Source organism: Coenobita brevimanus, chromosome 58 (genome assembly GCF_032717465.1).
Source record: "Coenobita brevimanus isolate Jiangsu-jjx chromosome 58, ASM3271746v2, whole genome shotgun sequence".
Classification (NCBI taxonomy): Eukaryota; Metazoa; Arthropoda; class Malacostraca; order Decapoda; family Coenobitidae; genus Coenobita; species Coenobita brevimanus.
Window position 1 is genome coordinate 13,615,694 of NC_137011.1, and position 8,929 is coordinate 13,624,622.

Genomic DNA, 8,929 nt, shown 5'->3' on the forward strand with positions numbered 1-8,929 from the left:
GAAGGAACTTAGACTCGTTCACAACTTGGAGAGCATGTCGTTGTTACATGAAATTCGATGATCCTCTGATATGAGATGGGAAACATTCCTCTTTGTTAATTATCTGATTTATCCTCCAATCTGCTAAGCTGAAAAAGGGTTGTGGATATACATCAGGTGAAAGAAAATCAACCCTGAACAGGTACAATAGCACTAAGACGAAAAGGTAACCAATAGGTCTTCATATGGGGATAACTGAAGACTAGCAGAGTGAAGCACCGGAAAGTCCAGAGAAATTTAGAGGGTAACTGACAGACTGAGCAGATCCAGAAGCTCCCACATCAACATGGCAGTGGGCTGAAGGGGTTGAAAAACTTTATAAATACAAACGCCTTACATGGCTATACTGTCTACACGCGTAATTATGTCTACTGTAGCAGAAATTATGCAGGCTAAATGTATATAATGTGGGGTTCAAAGCTGCTTGTGAAGTTTCGACAGAGATGGTAACGAAGCCTCTTTTCCCTAAGAGAGATAGATAGATAGAGAGAGAGAGAGAGAGAGAGAGAGAGAGTACCATCACTCTTTCGTCTCATAACTTCACTGACGTTCCTATTCATTATAAACCCTCTGGAACAGCTTCACTTCCTATGCCCATCACGAGTCTCTCTCTCTCTCTCTCTCTCTCTCTCCTAACCAACTCCAAAACTGCCTCTCTTTCAGTGTATGTGTCTCTCAAACTAAATTACTCGTCATGGAAAGGAATAGGCAAACAGCAAATGGTCGAGTGTAAAATGTTAATGATTTTGACAAAATGATGAAAATCTTCGATGAAATGACAATAAGCAATATGATGATGATATGATGATGATGACAGATATGAAGAAAATGATGATGATGGTATTAATTAAGATGATCATGATGATACTGATGATGATAATAATAATAATAAGGGTAAGGATGAATGTTAATGTTCATTAAAAATCAAGAACGACATTATGAATATAGCTAAAAAGGTTTTATATATATAAAAATATTATATACAAGAGAGAGAGAGAGAGAGAGAGAGAGAGAGAGAGAGAGACTGCCTTTTCAAACTCACCCTTTTTATTCGTACCTAACTTCCCTTTCACACACTATCCCATCGCCACTTTCCCTTCTCTCTCTCTCTCTCTCTCTCTCTCTCTCTCTCTCTCTCTCTCTCTCTCTCTCTCTCTCTCTCTCCCATTTTGTGTCTTGATTTTATAGATAATATAATTTTTAATTATAACTCTTTTTCCTTGTCAAGTTGTCTGTCTCCAATAGGGATCGTAATACCTGTTCAGGTATCACTTGGCCTCTCTCTCTCTCTCTCTCTCTCTCTCTCTCTCTCTCTCTCTCCATATCGCTTTCCTCCTTCCTGTCTCTTTTTTTCTCTTTACGCTCTCGTGCTCTCCCTCTGACCATCTATTTTTCGTCGTCTATCATCTTGTCTGTCTCCCTTAAATCAATCGCTATTTTTGCCCCTTATCCTTTTATTTTATTTTATTTTTCTCACCATTTCCTTACTTCATGACTATCTTCATCATCTGCCGCACCTCCTTTCTCTCTGTCATTCATCCTTTGTTCTTCTTAGTCCTTAATTTTTCCCCTTCTTAATTCTTTTGTTCTCTCTTCTCTTCATTCACAGCCTTCCCTCCTCCGAATTTGGTAATGCTTCCTCCCCATCCCTTTCTCCACCTCCTTCTCCTCCTCCTGCTCCTCCTCATCCTAATCATCATCATCACTATAACAGTACCTGGATAATCAAGCAGAAAAAGTCATCCTCGATTACTTAGGATTGCTCACTGTTACACTGATAAAGCTGAATAAAGAATACCACACACACACACACACACACACACACACACACACACACACACACACTCAATTTTTTAAAGTTTGTATTGTCCATTAACTTTTATAGTTACATTACTCTCCTGGGAAAATCATTTGGTTACAAGGCATGTCTTACAACCATTTTTAGGTGCGGGAGCATCTCAGGTAGCGGCTCGCAGACATTAGTGACCCCACCAATTAGGACCTGTATGGTCTCGCATCCATCGAGCAGCTATATACTGATTTAAATACAAGGCAGATACATTACTTTCTTACACATATATTCCATAAATATATATATGGCCTATCCTGAGGCATATGGTCAAAATATTGGTCTTTTTTTTCGCATGAGTAAGACAGCCAGAGGATCTATCTATCTATCTATCTATTGCCAGACGCCTCAATCCCGTTTGGGGTGGCCACAAACAAATCGCCTCCAAGTCGCCCTGTCCCCCGCCATTTCACTGCCCTGCTCCCAACTCACACCCCCCCTCTCTCATATACCTCTCCACCCCATCCCTCCATCTCATCCTCGGCCTCCCCCTCCCTCTTCCCCCTTCAACCTCACTCACATACACTCTCTTCGTCAGTCTGTCACCCTCCATCCTCTCCACATGGCCAAACCACCTCATTGTGTTCCTCATAACGCTTCCTATCACATCCACATCCACACCACAACGCTCCTTTATATCCTCATTCGTCAGCCTGTCTCTCCACGTGACTCCACAGGCTCCTCTTAAATAACTCATTTCCACTGCTCCCACTCTTGACTTGTGTCCTTCCAACAATGTCCAAGCTTCACTTCCGTACGTTAGAGTTGGTATCACAATACTGTCATGTAGTAACTTTTTCACTTCCATGCTCACTTCCCTGTTTCTTATCACTGCTTTCAAAGAACCAGCAACCTTTCTTCCCTGCTGTACCCTTTCATGCACTCCACCCTCCAAACCTCCATCCTTACTCATCACACTACCCAAGTACTTAAACGTACTCACATTTTCCAATTCCTCACCATCCAACCTCGCTGTACATTCACTAACTTCACCTCTCTCAAAGACCATCACTTTACTCTTCCCTACATTCATCTTTAGATTCCGTTTCTTACACACTCTCTCAAACTCATCCACCAAGCCTTGCAGCTCCCCTTCGTCTTCGCTCAACAACACAGTATAATCTGCAAACAACAGTACAGGGAGTTTCCAAACACTATCCTCTCTTACCAGGGCCACTCCAACATCCACTACCCTACCTTGTACCTCTTTTATTACCCCATCCATGTACAGATTGAACAACCATGGAGACACGACACATCCCTGTTTCAAACCAACTTTCAAAGAGAAAAATTCACTTAGTTCACCATCCACACGCACTGCAGCCTTCGCACCATCGTACATACTCTTCACAGCATTCAACAACTTCCCATCTACTCCATATATTCTTAACACTTTCCACAATCCTTGTCTATCCACCCTGTCATATGCTTTCTCCAAATCCATGAAAGCCGCATACAACTTCTTTCCCTTCTCTAGAAACTTTTCCACTAAAGATCTAAGAATGAATATCTGATCTACACAACCTCTTCCCTTCCTAAAGCCTCCCTGTTCTTCTCCAACTGATTTCTCTGATCTTTCTCTAACTCTGTCTATAAGTATCCTACCATACACTTTTCCTATTATACTAAGAAGACAAATGCCCCTATGATTACCACACACTTCTTTTTCCCCTTTTCCTTTGTACAAGGGAATAATTATACATGACTTCCAATCCTCCGGGACTCTACCTTCCTCCCAGGCCAATCTGCACATCTTCCACATCCATTCTACTACTATCTCTCCCCCATGCTTCAGCATTTCACCACACACTCCATCAATTCCTGGGGCTTTCCCCGATTTAACTTTCTTCATTGCTTCCACAACTTCTATCCTACTGATTTCTTCCTGTCGTCTCACCTCCCTCCTTCTCCCAGCCATTCCCCAGCCACTTATACTCGCATTTCTTCCATCCTCTACGTTCAACAATTCCTTAAAGTGTTCTCTCCATCTGTTCACTTTTTCTCCCTTCTCCACTAGTAATCTACCATTTTTATCTTTCACTCCCCTGCTAACTTCACTTCCACCCTGTCTTACTCTTTTCACTTCTCTCCAGAACATTTTCTTACAGTCCCTCCACTTTACACCCAAATTCCTTCCAAATTCCTCATCCACTCTCTTCTTACTCTCTCCTACTAATCTTTTCACCTCTCTCTTTCTTTCCACATATAACTCTCTCTTCCGCCTCTCAACTTCTTCCACGCCCCTATTTCTCATCCATTCATTGTATGCTTTCTTCTTTTGTGCCACAGCCTGTTTCACCTCTTCAGTCCACCACGCTGTTCCTTGCACCCCCCTCCGTCTTCTCTTCCTTCCACACACCACATCACATGCTGCACATATTTCTTCTGTAAATATCTTACATACACCTTCCACGTCTCCCATCTGCTCTAATTCATATTTGCCCAATCGTTCCTCCACTTCTCTCTTATACTCTGCCTTTTTCTCATCCTCTTGTAACCTTTCCACTCTCCTTGCAACTACTCCTTCCTCTCGTCTTTCTCTTCTTCTATTCCTCCATCTTACTTGCATTCTAATTCTGGCCACCACCAAGTAGTGGTCAGAAAGTCCACTCCCCCAACCTCTATACACTCTTGCATCCTTTACACACCTTCGCATCCTTTCATCCACACGCACATAATCAATCATTGCCTTCCTTTCATTCAGTTCACCACCCACCCTTCTCATCACTCGCCATGTATACCTGTGGATCATTTTATGCCTGAAGAGGGTATTGGTTATCACCAACCCCCTCCCAGCTCATATGTCCACTAATGCACTCCCATTCTCATCTATCTCAGCAGGCACACCCCACTCACCAACTATTCCATCCACCTTCACATTCCCCACTTTACCATTCATATCACCAATCAAAAACACTCTCTCATTCCTTCCAAACTTTTCCATGCACACTTCCACATTTGTCCAGAACTCTTCTCTCACTCTTCTAGCACGATCTTGCGTTGGTGGATACACACACACAATCGCCCACATTTGTATTCCAACTTTCAACTTTACCCACACAATCCTTAACCCAACTGATCCATACTGTCTTATGCTCCTTTTCCATCTTTTATTCACAACTATACATACTCCTTCATTTGCCCTCTCATTCTCACCTACTCCTGCACATATACCCCATCCATACTCCCATTCTCTCACACTTTCTCCTCTCCATTTTGTTTCAGTTATTCCACATGCATCCACTTTCGCTTTCGCACCAGAAGATCCACAAGCAATGTTTGCTGCTGATGCAATGACTCCAGGTTAATCTGAGGAAACCCGAGGGATTGTTGGGTGAAGCAGCTCTCTTCTGCTCTCCACCATAGCTATTCCTTTCATGTGGGGGAGGGGGGAGGAGCTGAGAACGTTTTTATATTCGTGTAATGGAACCGTCCTGTTATATCGGTGACACCACGTGAAGGCATACCTCTTCACAGTGATTCCCAACTCTACACCTTGAAGGAACACCTGAACAAATTTTCATATCCAAGGGAACCCGATCATAAAGTATATATATATATATATATATATATATATATATATATATATATATATATATATATATATATATATAAATGGAGCCTCTGTGGTACAGTGGTAGAGTGTACGTTTATGGAGCCTCAGTGGTACAGTGGTAGAGTGTGCGTTTCGTACACGGGTGGACCAGGGTTCGCGCCCCGCCAGGGTAGTAAACTTTGGGAGTGTTCACCCGCCCACGTACTGCATTGGCGGACACCAGGGGTGCTCTGGTTGATCCAGTGTCGCTTACTGTAAAGTATGCTTGCACCCAGTCGGCTTGCGCCGGCCGGTTACACTTGGTTCACAGACAACACACACATCCAAAGCCACTCCAACACTACAATTACACTTACAAGCACTCTTCACTCTACATACAATCTCTACTAGAAAGCCTAAGCCACTTGGTAGAGATACATTGGCTGTATCGTCCAGACTTCAGTCGGGATAGGCCAGTCCTGCAGTGGATACTCAAACAGCTGATGATGATGATTATATATATATACCGGTATGGTATTCGTACGGTTCAAACCTGAAAGAGAAATATTTTACTGGTTTTGAGTGTGATAATTTTATTACAACTATATTTCTGTTTATTTATTATAATTCTTTATTTTTATATACTTATTTCATGACTTCTTGTGGAACCCCTGATGATGATCTACGGAACCCTAGGGTTTGGAACCCTGATTGTGAATCACCACCTCTTCAGCACGGAGGGAAGCTTGAGTACAAAATACCTGTTAGGGAAACTTCGCTGAAATTTAAAGGAGAGAGGGGGAGGGCGAGTGTGTTTTTGTGTATGTGCACGTGTGTGTTTTTGTGTGCAAATAATGACGTAATTGGTTTGGCTTTCTGACTTCTAGGGGCCATTAACACCACAAACACCTCGCTTCTCACCACGATATTACGATGCAAGTGTGTGTGTGTGTGTGTGTGTGTGTGTGTGTGTGTGTGTGTGTGTGTGTGTGTTGGCAGGCATTCACCGTTGATCATTTCAGTTGTTACATTTTTTCATCTTACTGCTCCTGACTCCAGACATATTTATTTTGCTCCGTGGAAATCATTCGGACTGAAGGGGTTATAAAGGGTGTCACTCTACATTTTTTAGAAACTTCAGGAGTAAAGAATGCTGAATCAACATGGGTCTAATTCTCAGTCGAGAAGAGCTACAGTTATTGAAGACCTGTTGGTTCAATTATCAGACCACCAGTGCTTGTAGTTCCGCAACGGCTGAGAATTAGACTGATGTTGATACTTTTTAAAGTCAAAATTACTCCTAAAATAACCTGAATTTTCTTAGAAATCTTGCCGACGCCTGGCGTATAGTCCCTTTAATCCGGTGACTCAGGTTTTGCTCTATTCTTGCTCCCTCTAGACTTTTTTTTTTTTTTTTTTTTTTAGCAAAGGAGATCCGGTCTGAGATGGATGGGTAAAGTATATTCCTAATTAATCGATTCACAAGTAGACATCTTTCTTTAGATGCATAAAATATTGCAACAGTAGCCTAATTAGAAAAAAAAAATGTTTCTGGAATAAAGGAGTAACCCTGTCCAGTACAGAGTACACTCCCATAGTAAATACATCACGTCCGATAATAGTTGATGTTACATCTAGGTCCCCAGCTGTGTTAGCGGGTGAACAGGGGCGAGTGGAAACAATGTTTGACCAAAAGTTTACTGATTCCAGAACTAAACATGTGTTCTTTCAGCTGCGAGCAGGAAGTGGTAACCCATGTACCACCGCTTTCCCCCATGTACAGGCTGGTCCTTATATTCCACCCTTTTGCCCTGTGTGTTTGGGGATGGTTCAGACCCGAAGTGTGAGGAGGGAAGACATTGTAGTTGTTTCACTGATACTACAGTAGCAGTTAAGTTTTCATCTGATGCTTCAGGGCCACCCTCACAACTTGAATAATGAGTCAAGATTGTTTGAAATTCGGCGAGTTATGAGTTAGGTATGAATCTCCTTGGTTATTAGTCAATATATCCTTCATTTTGAGTTTACCTGAGCATCAACTGAATTGAAAAGATAAAAACAAAGTATCTATGGTCATCTGTGTAATCAGTCCTAGGCAGGGACGCCTTCACATGGTGGCACCGATATTTACCAGGTGTCTCCACTCCCTTCTTACACAAATAATCCTCAGCTCTCTCCCCGTCCCCTTAATGGTGGGAGGTGTACTGCAGGGAATGAGCCCCGGGGCTACAGTAGTATTTAATCAACCATGCAATCAGGGGACGTAACAAAAAACACATAAATGAAAAGCCGAGAACTCATGCCACGAGCTGTCGACACAAAACGTCGCTCGGTATGCCTCCGACAAGCCTTGTGCACGGACTCGCCATGCAGCCTCCATTACAAGTTCATTGTGGATTGAAATGACTTTTGACCACTTGACTTTGCTGACCTAATCAGTTCATCGACCCTCCATACTGTATTACTAACAAAAGTTTGGTCGAAATCTGTCGGGGGGGGGTTAAGGAGATATTGCGCCCACACCCATATGACCTTGACCTCTGAACCATTGACCTTGCTGACCTGATCAGTTCATCTTTCCTTCATACTGTATCACTGACAGAAGTGTGGTCGAAATCCGTCTAGGGTTCAGGAGATATCGCACCCACAAGGATAAACTAAGTCGACCCCATATGACCATGGCCTTTGATCCCTTGACCTTGTTGACCTAATCAGTTCATCGTTTCCTCGTACTGCATCAGTGACAAAAGTTTGGTAGAAATCCGTTAATGAGTTCAGGAGCTATCGCGCCCAGAAAAGTGTTACGGGCGCACGCACGCACGCGCGCACCTATGCAAGCACCGAGGACAGATCAGTTACATAATACTTCCTCTACCATAGGTGGCGGAGGCATAATAAAAGCATTTAAATAGATACGCACTCTTCAAACTGAATGAAGATTGTCGTTGTTGTTCTTGTGGTTGTGGCCCTGGGTCATTGTGACGTGTGCCCGGTCGACTATAGGAGGAAGTTGCTCTTCATCTGCAGCCTTTCGAGGTATGTGGAAGGAGCTGAGAGGCGCTTGCACAAGGGGGTAGTGGAGCTCCCCATTATATCAATGTCACCACATGAAGGCGTTCCTCCTCAGCACCATGATGCAGTATCAACACCGGTAATACTGAATAAGCTGTCCCAGCAGCACGCGAGAATTGGGAAACGCAATATTTGGATCACCTTACATAAAAACTTTAGCTTGCCCCCTGTGAGGTTTGAACTCACGACCCCTGGTTTACGAGACCAGTGCTCTACCACTGAGCTAAGGAGGCGACGAGAGAGAGAGAGAGAGAGAGACTGGAAAAAATAAGGAGAGAGAGAGAGAGAGAGACTGGAAAAAATAAGGAGAGAGAGAGAGAGAGAGAGACGGGGGAGAGAGACGGGGGAGAGAGACGGGGGAGAGGGACAGGCAATAGACCGACAGATAAGAAGACAAATTAAAAGAATACAGTCAGACTGAGAGAGAGAGAGAG

At 43.2% G+C, this 8,929-nt stretch overlaps 1 non-coding gene across 1 annotated transcript; it reads right to left on the bottom strand.

Annotated features, from left to right (window-relative positions):
- Window positions 1–8,656: 8,656 nt before the first annotated feature.
- TRNAT-CGU (transfer RNA threonine (anticodon CGU)) lies at window positions 8,657–8,728 on the bottom strand. The gene has a single exon. It is a non-coding gene; the product is annotated as a tRNA-Thr (tRNA).
- Window positions 8,729–8,929: the final 201 nt, after the last annotated feature.